The sequence below is a fragment of the Terrapene carolina genome, unplaced genomic scaffold (genome assembly GCF_002925995.2).
Source record: "Terrapene carolina triunguis isolate 2854851 unplaced genomic scaffold, T_m_triunguis-2.0 Scaffold68, whole genome shotgun sequence".
Taxonomy (NCBI): Eukaryota; Metazoa; Chordata; order Testudines; family Emydidae; genus Terrapene; species Terrapene triunguis.
In genome coordinates this window covers 14761531-14777339 of record NW_020664419.1, presented here as the reverse complement: position 1 = coordinate 14777339, position 15809 = coordinate 14761531, and the positions used below count along the sequence as shown (strand labels likewise).

At 38.0% G+C, this 15809-nt stretch overlaps 1 protein-coding gene across 1 annotated transcript in view; it reads right to left on the bottom strand.

The window, feature by feature from the left end:
- The window catches only part of PCLO (piccolo presynaptic cytomatrix protein), a 515291-nt gene that overhangs the window by 302888 nt on the left and 196594 nt on the right, over positions 1–15809 (bottom strand). The gene's annotated exons all lie outside the window — the stretch shown is intronic.

The following is a 15809-nucleotide window of genomic DNA, read 5'->3' as shown; positions in this document are numbered from 1 at the left end:
GCATGTCAGCAGTAACTATGGCAATAATACAGTTTAAGAAAAAAACACATCTGTAGGACTAGCTAATCTGCTTTGAGAGCTTCCTCTTTGAAACCTGATGAAAGCCATAGGAAGTTGCATGTTTGCTTGACAGATTTGATAAGCATGCCATTGTGAATATATTACAAAACCTGAATGTCTGACAAAACAAGGGGCTGAGAATTAATGTTTTAAAATAAATATTTAAGATCTTCATCTGAAAGTGAAGCAGTATTAATCACTGTGTTAGAACAGTGAGTCCACTTCACCCAAAGTATGTGTATTTAGTACAGTTTTCTTTCTTCTAATCCATCAGAAAATAAACTCAAATTTATATTCAGAATTACTGGAAAATCCCCAAAAAACACTGATATCTTGGCCTAGGTACTTTAAAATTGTATCAGAGACTTGATGGATGGCCTTGAAAGTACTCCCAGCACTACTAAATATCAGACATTTATTATAGATCGAGACTTACTTTGTCGTCTTTAAATGCTACACAGAAGTGTGCAGATAGTTCAGTATGTCAGCTACAGTCATCCAGAACCCTGTCCCCAAGCTAATGCTGTATATTGCAGAGTGCTTCCATTTTCAGGGGTAGTCAATTATTTTTTGTCAAGGTCCAAATTTCTTGGTCAAGGTATAGTCAAGGTCAAGACTCCAGAGAAAATAATAAAAAAAATTAATAACATGATCATAATAAGGAAATAGAAAGATTTCCAGGTATGTTCAAAAGCATCTGGTGGTCTGGATTTGGCCCGTGGTCTGCCTATCGACTACCCCCTGGTATATAGTCTCTATAATTACTTTGGGTGCCTTGTCATATTACACTGCATTTTTCTACAATGGATTGTATAAAATATTTTTCAAAAATATGCCTTCTTTTGAAAAAAAAATCAAATTATATTATTAAAAAGTGGGCATACGTGTAATGAGGCACTAGGGGATGGTTGAGTGGAGTTGCAGGAAATTCACTGTACTGTGTTAAATGATGCCAATCTAGAGAACCTGGAAAACGGCATCTGAGGATAACAGCGAGATTGCATTTTAGAAAGCTCACAGAATTTATGCTGTCTTCTGTTCTCATTACGGTCTTACAATTGTCACTGTAGTGAATAAAATTTGTGCCATTTTCTATTCTCATTACAATCTATGACAAGAATGCATTATAATTTTGCCATTTTCATTCCTATGACAATCATTGCCCTAAGAATGAGTTACCCCAGCATTTCTTACCTGATTGATTATCATTCCATGCATACCAGTTAGACAGACAGACAGACAGACAGACAGATAGATAGATAGATAGATAGATAGATAGATATGCAGTATCTGATTTAGTAGCTGACTTTAATTTTGAATTTGCCTTTTTAACAGGCGACTAGTCAAGCTTTCAAGTGGCATAGATAGAAATAAGTCCTTGATGGGCAAAGGTCATAAGAACATAAAAATGGCCATACTGAGTCATACCAAACATTCATTGAGCCCAGTATCCTGTTTTCCAACAGCAGCCAATGTCAGGTGCCCCAGAGGAAATGAACAGAACAGGCAATCACCAAGTGATCCATCCCCTGCCTCCTACTCCCAGACTCTGGTAAACAGAAGCTTGGAACACCATCCTTGCCCATCTTGGCTAATAGCCATTGATGGCCTTTTCCTCTATGAATCTATCTACTTCTTTTTTGAACCCTGTTATAGTCTTGGCCTTAACAACGTCCTCTGGCAAAGAGTTCCACAGGTTGACTATGCGTTGTGTGAAGTGAAGAAATACTTCCTTTTGTTTGTTTTAAACCTGCTGCTATTAATTTCATTTGGTGACCCCTAGTTCTTGTGTTATAAGAAAGAGTCAGTAAAACTTCCTTATTTACTTTCTCCACGCCAATCATGATTTTATTGACCTCTATCATATCCCACCTTGGGGTGAAAGAGATGGGGCAGGGGAGGCTCCGGCACTCCTGCTGGAGTGTCTGGTTTTTAAAGTTTACAAAGTTGGCAACCCTATCCAGTTGCTTTTGGAAGAATAATTTAAGGCAACATTATGCTTGCAAACAAATCTCTAGATGTAAACAAATCTTGAATGAGGAACTTTTACTTAGGGAAAATCACCACCCTTTACCCTACTGAATACTTACACAGTTCATCTCAAACACAGACAACACAGTGGTGGATGTAGTTGCTGGGTCAACTATTATTAATTTGTTTCCCTGCATATCAGCAATCACAAGTGGAAAGAGTGCCAATTTGTAATGATGGGCATCATGAGATTGTCTGTCTCTCATAAAAAGAATCTGACTTGTTATTCAGTGAATCGTGATCTCAGATTTGTCTGTTCAAGACCATTCTTAACAGGCCACATACAATTAAGATTCACTGATGATACTATAAAGTAATGAAGCTGATCCCTATGCAGAATTTATGATCTCTTAGATTATTTAAATTGCAGGAAAGTCAATAACTGTGACTTGGTTAGAGGAGTTAACAGTGAAAATCAATTCGATTTGTTGAGTCCCCTAAGGGTGATACTCAATAACAGAACACTTGAAATGGTTGCTAGCTTGATATGAGAAATATTCAGACCTTCAATATGAAGACTACGAACAATTTGGGGAAAAAAGCAACTCAAGAAAGTTTGGAAAAAAATAAAACCTCTCATATTTATTTCTCGCTTCTCCCCCATTAACTGGGACAATAGTTGTCTTACTTGAATTTTGAAAATTACTTGCACAAGGGCCAGATCCTGCAAAAGAGTGAGTGGAACTTACTAACTATAGCAAACAATATTTATATTAACAAGTAGTTGCAGGGTTCAGCCAAATGAATGGCAACAAGAACAAAGTGTAATACAAGATAAATACTTTATTTGTGTATTTTGAAAACTGTAGTTCAATTTTATGAGATATAGTGTAATTCAGGATGTACTTCTTAATGCATGGCATTCTAGTCATTAAAAATAATGAAGCTTTAGTGCTATGAGACTTCACTAGACTAAATTACTATTAAATGTCTTTCACAGAGGTGGGGCAGGCAGGTTAATTTTTCTGCAGATTACAAAACAAATAACACATAACAAATGTATATACACATTGTATGTGACGCATTGACTTCCACGTCCTACCTTTTTATATTTCTTATCTTCATAGACAACAGGCTCATTGGGGCAGCGTCTCTGTCTATTAAAACTAGGCAGGAAATGGTTTTCCGGTCCTGGGAAATTTTTCTCAAAACAGGACAAAAGTCAAAATCTCAAAAATAGTTGTGAACCAAAAGATTTTTGTTTTCATTTTAGGTCAATCAAAATGTTTCATTTCAATATTTCTAAGATGTTTCAATCATTTTTTTCTGTCTAATTAGCTAAAAATTCAAAACAGAAAGTCAATTCAAACCAGAAACTGGACATTTTCTTTACAGAAATGTTTAAATTAAATATTTCAACCATTTCAGAACTGTTTTGTTAACTTTTTTTTTATATTTTTATTTTTTTGAATCAGGAAAATCAAACATGAACCTGTTTCTGGAACAGTTTCAGTTTTAACAGATCGGTTGTCTGTTAGACAGCCCCACTGTCTACTTTTTTTATATACTATGTAGCATGACAGGGCCATAATCCTGATTGGGGATGTTTGTGAACTGCTGTCATAAAAATATCAAATATTAAATATGTTTATTAGCAAAATGGACACTAGCCATATTCTGCTGTTCCTCATTGTCTTTGCTAGAAACTATAGAAACTTGTTAGAAACCATGATCATTGGGATACTGCTTTATGCATCACATAAACAAAAAATCCACATACACAGAGCCACATTCTGACCACAGTTACACCAGTGTAAATCCAGAGTATATCCATTAACTGTAGCTGAAGTTTGTCCAAATTACGATGAGAATATGCTCACAGATTATAATAAATCTATAGAATTTCCCCTTTAGGCCATCATCAAATCAAAAGAGCCATAATCAAATTTAAAAAGTGTATGGCTTTTAAAGGGTCTGTATAATTTCATAACCAATAAAACCTGTAAATACAAATGCTAAATTAAAGCTAATTATATTTCATGCTTCAGGGTGTAAAATAACTGAAGGAGTCAATGATCCCAACCTTAATGTCTAATATACAGTTGTACCTAATATATAATTTGCTAACAGATTTACAGATTCTGTTATACTCTGGAGAAACCTCCTCACCTGTCCGTTAGTTAATATTAGAGCTGGTTAGGAACTTTTTGTTTAAATGTTACTGATTTATTTTTACATACAATGCAGTTTTGGCAAAATCAAAATTTCCTACTGCATAATTTTGATTTTGCTGAATTTTTCTTTCATTCTCTGTTGGGAAAATCAAAAATAAATATTTTGGTTTGGGTGGAGTCAACCCGAATCAAAATACATCAGTTTTTCAACTGAACTGAAATGTTTCATTTTGGGTCACTTACACGTGAAATCTGTATCCTCCCAAACCACCAGGGGTTGTAATTCAGGTGCCTCATGCTCCCATTTTCCTCTATAGCTGGACTTCCTGGATGCACTATATCTCCCATGATGCACCATGGTTTGCCTTCTGGTTGAACCATCACGGTGCATCCTGGTGTCAAATGATCACACTGCATCAAAGAAGATGCAGCAGTCTGGCCAGGAAGCCCTGCCCATAGGATCAGATTCCTTTAGCAACCAGAGCAGCTCAGACAAGCATAGTTTTATGTCAAATGGACCCAAAACAAAAACGTTTCAATTCATTTTAATAACCAAAACAAAGAGTATTGATATTTCTGAACCTAAATTATTCTGTTCCAGGGAAAATCTCAGTATTTTGACTTTTTGTCCTGTATGAGGACAAAAGCAAATTTCAAAACATTTACATTTCAATTTACTGCTGTACCGCCGGACAATGCTTGGTAGAGAAAGAGTGAGATAAACAGCTGATTCAAGTTCTCAGACTAGTCTGGAATGCTCTGCACTACTGCATATGGAGTTTCTGGTGGCTGGTAAGCTAGAACTGTAGCTTGCTCATTAAGCACAGTTTGCAAATTGCATAGAATAGAAATCTAATAATGGTGAAAAGTTACAGGGTCTATATAAGCATAGAAATAAAGAAGCTTTCCTCACCGCTCTACCTGGATTTGCTTTGAAAAAGCAGTTCCTAATTAATGACACAAAATCTTTTAACACTTTACTAAGGGTATGTCTACACTACCGCTGGCAATCGAACTTCCGGGTTCGATTTATCGCGTCTGGTCAGGAAGTGCTCGCCGTCGACTGCGGTACTCCACCTCAGCGAGAGGAGTACCGCGGAGTCGACGGGGGAGCCTGCCTGCCGCGTGTGGACCGCGTCTGAACCGCGGTAAATTCGAACTAAGGTATGTCGACTTCAGCTACGTTATTCACGTAGCTGAAGTTGCGTACCTTAGATCGAATTGAGGTGTTAGTGTAGACCAGGCCTAAGTAAACTAACTAATGAGTCCCTGTGGAAAAGTTTATATATAGATATAAAATGGCATTCTTTGCTAATAGTCTCAACAGAGAGCCCAAGTGGACCCAAGGCCAGAGCTCCAGTTGGCATGAACAGATGTGACTCCTCTGAATTTGAGGGAGTTACACAGATTTACACCAGCAGAGAATCGGGCCAGACAGTGAACTACCCTTTTATCTCTAAACACAGCTCCTCAAGAACAGTGTGGAGGGATATTGGTGAGGAAGAATAGTGAAGACTGCACTCTGGATGCCCAGGCTGTACCAATTTTCTGGCTATAAAGAACACTTTTTTCCACGGGGGTTCAATTCAGCAAAGTTCAGGAACATTATACTCCATTTCACAGAATTTTTAAAAAAGATATATGGATAAAAAGAAAAAAAGCAAATGCTACAGGCTCACATCTACATTGGGAAGAATATGTGAACTGATTGACTGATTGATTGGTTGATTGATTGATTTATAGCAGACAGATGTACTGTCTTTACCTTTTTTTGTAATTGTTCCACCAATGGTCCCACAGTTATGGTACAAAGTAGCATGAGGAAGGCTTTTCTGTAAAAAGATATTTTATGCCATTTGAAAGGAGGACAGAAATAGTAATGAATTTTCAACAGCTCTAGACAACTTCGGTGAACAAGTTTCAAAGTATCATTGTATGCGTTCTATGGAACTCAGTGTTTAAGCAGAAAGTTTTAATTCCTCTGTGGAAGACAATGTCTGCCTATTAGGATACCAAATAACCAACAGTATCCTTTCCCAAGTCTTGCATTTTCACATTACTAATTCATGCCAGCCAGTCTTTTACAGGCTCTTATTTCGTTATACCCAGGTTCCAGCTGCTATCAATATATTCTGGATTTGTGAAGAACGGTTTACGTCAAGACTCTGCAATGCTTTCAAAGAATAACTTCATCAACAGTCTGCAATTCCAAAAGTGAGCTACCTCACTTAAAATCATAAGTTTACTTTGTGCACCTACTTTTTTTTTCCCAAGTAAAAGTGATTCAGATTTTTAGGATACTGATTAGGATCTGATCCAGAGGCATGCTGAGCTTCTTCAGAGGTGCCCTGACTAACATCCACTTCCTTTGAAAACAACTGACGAAAAGGCCACCCTCCAGATGTTCTCGGCATCGGACTGAATCAAGGCCTATTGTATACTGGAGCTGTATTCACGCATTGTTTTTTTCAACCTCTTGGCAAAAGCCATTGGACAAGCATCAAATAGAAATACACGTAAGAACTTCTGAAAACAGTAATGTGTTGGTGCACCTCTGCTCCCTTTGTGGTCTTTCAGAGTGCACCCCCTCAGGTGTCAGGCCTCATGCCTTTGCCTATTCTTGAATGGAATTCCACAATTCTCCCACTCTTATACAGGGGTCCTTTAGCTACAACACCATGTGTATCCACCGTTCCTACCCTGCGGGTCCAACTGAGTTTGTACCCCGGTGGTTCTTCCCTTCCAGAGTCTGTGATCAGTGGTGAATGTAGTGATCAGATAATATGTTTAAAATACTGTTTATTTTAGCTGTAGGAACAAAGCATTAAAGAAAAAAGGATTTTTAAACAATACTCTACACTCACGTCTATCTTACCTAAAGCGCTACTATCCTGTGATGTAACCTAACCAGGCCTAGCTACTCCAGACATACATTCATACAGTAAATATCCCAATAACCAGGCCAACACAGAGTATCCGTAAGTTATTACAGAGCAGCTCCATATCTATCACACCAGGCTGATCTGACAGTTAGATAAAAACAACCTTTTACATGTGAACGGATAAGCATTCATACAAAAGCCCATTTGATAAGGAAGTTATTGAGAAACAAATATGGAACTCACAAAGCCTTTTTTACAGTCACTTTTCACAGTGCTGTAGATCTGTCCTTTTTATTTTGTACCTTAGCAACAGATGTTAACAGAATAAGCACTCAGGTAATCAATACATAAACCAATTTGGCTAAAAGAAAAATCTCTTGCCCTTCCTTGAACTTTCCCCAAACTTTAAAGTGAGCCCAAGCATCTCAGAATACCTTAATTCTCTCCACAATTCTAAACAGTGTTTTAAATACGATTACTATTGAATGGGAGTTCTGCATGCACAGGCCAGGGCAGAAGTTGGCATTATTCCAGTGTTTTCAAATGCTTGTATAGCATTTAGAAACAGGGATTATCATATCATAGTCCAGTATCTTGTCTCCAACAGTAGCCAGCACCATAGGCTTCAGAGGAAGGAGCAATAAACCTCCTAATCCCTACTAGTTAGACATTGGTATAACCCCTAAGCATGAGGTTTAGTATCTCTTCCAATATTTTTATCATTAACTAAAACAACGCTGAATATTCTATTTATCCATATAAATGTCCAATTTTTTTTATTCTTGCTACAACTTTGGCCTCATCAACATCCTGTGGCAATGAATGCCATGGTCTAATCATATGTTGCATGAAAAAGCATTTCCTTTGATTCATTTTGAATTTTAACATATTGTAGTTTTTCAAAACTCTCTACATTTCTTGTTGCACCTAGAATGTTGATGTGGAAATCTTGATTAAGAGGTCCCATACTTTGAATAATTAACTGTACTGAACTAGATCCGAATTTTTTGCCTTATTTTTGTAACAGGCTGAAGCAAATCCTTGGATATAAGCACACCTCAACTTTTAAGTGTTTCACATCTGGATTTTGATTTTGTGGCTTTAATCCATCCTTAAAATTCACACTTCCTACTAAAAGTAGGCTCTATTATATAGAAGAAGTATAACAAAATTTATATACCATATTCTGAGTTAGCTGTCTGAATGAAAAATGCAATACATAAGGAATGCCGTCAGTGATGTCTACACAAACTGGAAATCCCAGATCAATTATCCCTACTAAAAAATTTAATAAACCAAGTGGCTAAACACTTTACAGTGACAAACACAGTCTATCAGATTTGAAAAAGTCCTAAACTGAAAAAGAATTAAGACCTGAACCAGTAGATACAAGAGAAAAATATCTGGATATTGTGCAATATCTTAAATCAAGGATTCCTATTGAACAGATATTATGATCTCAAATTACTTTATAAAGATTAAGGGTAATTTTTTTTTAAGTGCCCACGTTCCATTTTCAAAAGAGACCTAGGCACTTAGCCCACAGCCCACATTACAACCTTGGTGCTAAAATCACAGACGCTCCAACACTGGGGGTCAGGGCTAGGAAATGCCTCTGTTGGTGATGACAGCAAAATATCTTTTCCCTGGATCATATGCCCAGTGACTTCTCTAATTTGCCTCTGTTGATAGGAGGGGTAAGGTCTCTGCATTGGACTCCTAATGGGACCCACCACCATCCATCTACTGTGGATGACCATCTTTCCACTGAACTCTAATCCCAGTGCAAGTGTGATGGATCTGCTAAGCAAGGACTATGTTTCCCATCAGCCTCCCCACTGGCCAGGTAAGGTGAAGGGTTCTGAACCAGGAAGTGCTCGGGCTCCTTTAGGGAATCAGTGGCTGGCCACAGCTAGCCAGGAGCTGCAGTGAAGCTGTATGCAGAGAGGAAAAATCCCAGGAACTGCTTGAAAAACCATGTGTGGAACAGGCTGTTACTGCTGGACGTTTCAGCTGAATGCAGATCTGTATGGTAGAGCTGCAGCAGCTGGGCAGGAAGCCAGTACAGAGGAGCCCCAAGGAGACACACTAACTGAGCCTGGCCTGGAAACCTGCTCCTATTTGCTTGAATAGAGACTGAACTGAAGAGAGTAGGATGACTAGATGTCCCGATTTTATAGGGACAGTCCTGATATTCTGGGCTTTTTCTTATATAGGCGCCTATTACCCCCCACCCCCTGTCCTGATTTTTCACACTTGCTGTCTGGTCACCCTAGAAGAGAGCTACCCAGGCGCTAGGCCTGAGGACCCTGACTCTCAATTTGACTGCCCCAGGGGACCAAACAGGAAACGCTATTGCTCACTTTGAACTGTAACTGTTTAAGCCTCTGCCTCTAGGGTGTTTGGAACCTTTTCCTTTCCTGCCAGCCCTAGTAAAATTCACTTTTCACTTAGCCCTGTGTCTGAGTGGCTAATGGGGCCCACTAGGGCTAGCACCTACAAGGCCAAGCTGCTGAAGCACTTCAGTACTTGCCTCTGATTCATGGTACATCTGGCACCTTAGGTATACTCTAGCACTGAGCAGCCCGAATAATCACACAGGCAACAGCGGCTTAAATGTAAAGAAATAATAGATTTCACACAAGTGAGGGCATAACTGTGGACCTTTTTCATATAAAACTTTGAATTACCAGTACCAGCTGGAACTTATATAGCACCTTTCACCCGAAGATTTGATTGGCTTTAGAAAGATGTGGGTATCATCATTTAACAAGTGGGGAAAATTGAGGCCCAGGTTTTAAGACTGGGATTTTCAAAGGAGCCTAAGTGCCCAAATCCCATGAGTTTCAATGAGATTTGGGTGCCTAATGCCCCTAAACATATTTGAAGATCCTAGCCTACATGTTTTGCGCACGACCACACAGCAAATCAGTGGCACACCCAGAGTCAGAACGATAGGTTTTTGCTCCCAGTTTTATGCTCAGTCAATTAGATCAAGAAGGTTTGTCAAATGAATGTAGGCTCACAGAAGTGTGATTATGTTCAGAACAACTTGATGAAAATCTTCCAGTATCAAAATTACCTCTGATTTAGGGTGAGAATCAAATCAGGATTTGTCTAACAGCTGGCACTGCAGATATAATCAAATATCTCAATATTCAATATTAAATTGCATTCTATCTGCTTACTACATGATCCGCAACCACAACCAAACGTAAACCTCCAGAACTTAGCTCAGAAATATGTTAACAAACTATGCAAAACAGAATCTACTCTTCTATAGTAGCCAGCTCCCTTCTATTTATATCAAAATTTCAAATGTGGCAAATTTTTATTTTTTTCTATATTAAATAATGCACACAAAATCAATCGGACCCATAATTTTTTTTCACCATCTCTTGTGCATATGCAAACGACAATGTGCATATGCAAACCCCATTTGCAACCAGGTCTAAATTAGTCATGCACATGTATATTTTTATAACACAAAAACTGTACACACAGGTAACCTATATAATCTAGCCTGCACAGGAACCAATTGAGACTGGTCTGAGGCACCTTTGAAAATATGGTTGTTGGTGTCCAAACTGTCTAGCATCTCTCTGATGGATTGCTCTATGCCAGTGGTTTTCACACTTTTTAAGCTGCCTAACCCTTTTCAAATAATCACAATATACCTATGAAAACAGGAAAAAAAGGTCTGTAAGGGATAACATGATGTGTTGTCTGCCATTAGAGGATTTTTCACGTGTACCCCCGATGAGAGCTCGAGTACCCTTAGGGTTTTCTGCAAAAAAAGGTTGCAAAACACATTTTACAAGTAATTAATGGGAACGGAACACTTAGCTTCAATAAGCAATGCTCCAAAGAATCAAATGAGTTCACTGGATATATTAATGCTTATCACCTCCCTTGTAATCTTTCAGACAAGTGCAAAGTCCTTGCCTTTTCTTAGCCTTATGGGATGTAACTGACAAACTGTTTCAGTGTCTATTTCAGCCACATGCATTATGTTTTTAATCATGGACACAGTTTCTGTGTGGGCGGGTGGGAGGAGGCATTGCCCCCCATAAACTGCAAGCCTCAAGCAGATGTAGAATTTGCCCCCCCCCAAAATGCAGCCCCATTGGCCTGACTAGAGCTGCCCCATCAAATATAGAAGTCAAATTACGCCTGTGTTTTTAATGAAGGCTGAAAGAGTAATTCACACTTTTTTCTTCCTACTGAGCTAAGGTCAGAGAAGACAACTTTTGATTTAATGGAGAACATTTTCACTACTCAATCTCCCATGATCTGCACTGGACATTGCTAACTTTTCTTTATGATAGGTAAAAATCGGAACCACTGCCATTTCTAAATGGATGCTCACTGCGGACTTGTCTACACAGGGACACTGAAGAAAGTTAAGACAAATCAAATACAGTTGTGAAGTCAAATCCATAAATTAAACAAGTTAAATCCTCCTGAGGAAACATTCATTCAGGACTAACATGGCCTTAGTTCACTGTAGTTTAATCCTACTTGGATTAGTTTACATTGGAGGAGGATTAAGCTACAGTGCACCAAGGACACTTTATTCCTTAATGAGAATATCCACACGGGAGCTTGATTTTCTTCAGTTTCTGCACATTAACTTCACACTTTGAGTTGATTCATCTTCACGTTTCAGACTGTCCTCATGTAGACAAGCCCTGAGTCATTTTATGGGTGCACTATCACTTGAGTTGTTTAAAAATGTCATCATAAACCAACTGAGAATATACACTGAATGCTAACTGGGCAAAGCAGAGGGGCTGCATTGACCTAGCATATATTTATCCAGGCTTAATTTTTAGGGTTCAAAGGAGAGATACTCGAATGGGTAATACAATTTCCACCCACAAGTCCTAAATAGCAGTGTTCACTGCTACCTGGAAAGGGAAACTATGCATTGAAATCATGTCAGTGTGTTATGAAGATGTATTATGAATATTCTTTCTCTGTATTGTGGTAGCACTTTGGGTTTTCAGTCATAGACCAGAACTCCATTCTGCTAGGTGCTGTACAAACACTGGGGGAAAATGATTGCCCCTCCCCCCAAAGAGTTCACAATCCAGTTTCCAAGACAATATTTTGATGAATGATCCTCTCTGAAAAGTTAGGACCCCCCCATGTTCAAAGGTGATTGAGAAGAAGAGAAGATCTCACCAGCTGTGCCTTTCACATACACCTCTACCCCTCTATAACGCTGTCCTCGGGAGCCAAAAAATCTTACCGCATTATAGGTGAAACCACGTTATATCGAACTTGCTTTGATCTGCCAGAGCGCACAGCCCCGCCCCCCTGGAGCGCTGCTTTACCGCATTGTATCGAATTTGTGTTATATCGGGTCACGTTATATCGGGGTAGAGGTGTATCTCGGTGTTGGGAGGTATCAGACTTTCTCTAAAATTTTTAGTCACCTCTTTAGTCAGGAATGATTTGTGTTCCTATGGAATAGTTATCATAAATATTACCAAGACAATCTCACTTTCCTGTTCAGCCAGTATTCAGAAAAAATTAACTCAGTTCCACTAAGCGAACTTATTTGATGTTTATTTAAGCAGCTAATTTAATTCAGTAACATTTCCATTAAAGATAAAGTCCTGAGACAGTCCCTCACTCCCTCACTCACACACACAGAAAGCAAAAGACGTGAGGGCAAGAGATAAGTATACTAGGAATTTCCAGTTCTAGATGATGGTTACGAAAGGACACAATTAATCTCACGTGTCTGCAGTGACAGTCAATGTGCAAAGGCATGACTGCATAACACTGACTGAAACTGTCACCCACCTGAATAGGCAGAGTAACCCATTTGTGACATTTGGAAAAATTAGCAGGCAAAATGCTGCAGCATGGATAGAAAATTTGTTTGATCATATATAATAATTCAGCTCCATATATGTATATCCTTCTGTCTGAGGGAAAATTCCTCTATAGTAAATAATAATATTAATAATTTTTTGAGTGTCAAGACTGGGCATAACACCATGAGCCTAATATTTTAAATAATACTTTGCATTTCTAGCTTATTTCATCCAGCAACACCACAGCTTTTTAAAAACATTAAATACGTCAAACATTAGATAGGTATTAATCTACTCATTTTACAAAAGGGTAAACAGAAACATGGCGACTAGAAGGGGCTTAAAAATGGTGAAACAAAAAATAAGTGGCAGATCTAAAAACACAGCAGGTCACATCCTAATCACATCCCACTCTCTGCTCTAACCATTAGATGCAATTCCGCTTTCATTTCTACTAGCTTAAGATGAGAAATATGAACAGTAGAAAAAATCTGTTAGAAATATCACAAATGATAGGAGGAAACAAACACTCCCACATACATAATTCTAAAATAAGTGAATCTTTTTCAAATCAATCATTTTAAAGAAAGAAGACTGATTTAGGTTTTTTTAAATAAAACACTAAGTGCACCAACAGATAAAATTTTGTGATAAATTTATAAGCAAATGTTGGCACATCTGTCAAGATTTCTAATCAACAGAAGATTCCTTCATAGATTTAACTATAATGCCCCAAAGGCATCTGTAGCTCAACTGTAATGGAGTCAAAGTGATTGAGTAGCAAGAGATATTTTTGCATCAATGGAGTTTGAATTACAGATATTGGTAATATCTATTAGAACCAGTGTAGTGCCTGAAATCCTGTCACCATACCAGAGAAGGTTCCCTAATGATGAATGACAGCATTCCTGCAACGCATTTCCTGTTATAGGAATGCATACGTGTATATTGCATATATACATACAAACATGCATGTACATGGAAGTTGCATTGTAGCAATCACTGCATGAACATTGCTTAAGACTAGTTGCTTTCCAAAATAAGTGTTTTTTAAAGCACAGAGTATATTCAGATACACATATTTACACTGTATTTTGCCAAGAGTTATATGCAGAGTGCTAAATTACTATGGTACATCAAGCTCTAATAGTCCTAGCCAAGTGCTGACAGTGATAAGGAGTGAGATTACCTATCTTTTGTGCTTTAATCCTCACTTATACCATGTAGATACTGGAATGATTCAGGAATGAAAAAAAATGGATTTTAAAAAAATGTAAATAGGGTTTTTTATTTTGTTATTTAAATTATAAGAAGTTTCTCTTTTTAATAAATAAACCTGTTTAAAATGAAATCTGAATTGAATACAAAATATGTTAAGGCCTAATCTCTTAAAACATTGAAACAAAAAAATAAATATGCTGAATTCATGACTGAGCCTCTAACAAAAACTTTGACCAAAAAGGCTGCTTTTCTATACCAAGAAAGAATCTTGAGGGAAACATTTAACTTTTTAGATCAAGCTTTAGAAATATGGCATAACAGGTCATGTACTATATTAAAGGCTTGATCTCCTGGGTACTAGAGACTGGCAAAGTCAACACAGGTTGGAACTAGGGTTGCCAATTCTGGTTGGATGTATTCCTGGAGGTTTCATCACATGACATAATATTTAACTGAATACAGATGGCAACCCTAGTTGGAACTAGGCTCTGACTCCAGGAGACACCATCATGGAGCTCATCAGGATCATCCACTGAGCCCACCTGGGTGGTCTCATATTGCTATTTTATAACTTTTCCCTGCCTGAGCTCTGATTAGGTCAGTTCTCAAATTATGAATATTTATGATTCCACCTACTGTGGAAACTTACTCTCCAGCTCATGGGAAACCACTAATCTGTTCAGTAACTACCAGCCCTTGCTTCTGGATGGTTCTGGACATGCCAATTAAATGGTCTTGCTCTGTCTCCTTGCATGTGTACATAGACAGAGAGATAAGCAGAAATCCATTAATTTCTCAACTGCCTCCCTCTCTCTCTAAAGAAATAAAATACTGCAATGCAACAGGCATATGGGTTACATGGGCAGAAGTCTTGGATTGTTGTTAGCTCTTTTGTTTTTCTGTGGGAAGGGGTGGGGCGGGGAGTTACATAATGAAGGAGAAGGAGCAGACTGTACAATCAGAAAGGAGCAACACTGGGAACAAAGCAGGACACTGTGGAAAGAGGGGACAACATTCTTCAGAGTACAGCCTCTAATGTTCATTTCAACACCTAGGAATGGGAGAAAATTAAAACTGCCATGTCTGCAGATCATAAAAAAGACTCTGTTTGGGAATATTTTCAAGACATTTCTCTAGCTCTGGGTAAAAAAGGAACACATGCCAAATGTAAAACAGTGCAACAAAGAGCTGAGACAACCAGAGGTGCAAGGCTGGTTGTCAGAATGAAGCATTATGAAAAATGCTCCTCAGAAGGCAATGGCTTTCAAGTTGATGTGGACATATCTGAACAAGCGGGATCAACTGGTTTGTAAACTTATTTTTGCACCATTCTCGTGCACTACCGAGTATGGCTTATTATGCTAGTAAATAACTTTTATTGTGATTATAAATTTGTGTTTTGAATGGGTTGCTTACTTATGAATTTCAAAATGGTTGAGATCACAATATAATTGGTATGTCAGTTTGTTGTGGGAATGTTTTATCAATTACTGTTCTAGCTGGACATCCAAAATGATGTCTTTTGCTCAATATAACCAAAATTTCCTGTCCAATCAAGTTTTATTAGACATTTATGAGTTTTAACATCTAAAACTATTTTTCATGTTATTTGGTATGTTACTAGACATAAAAATGACAATAGATTTACATAATCTATACAATTTATTTATTAT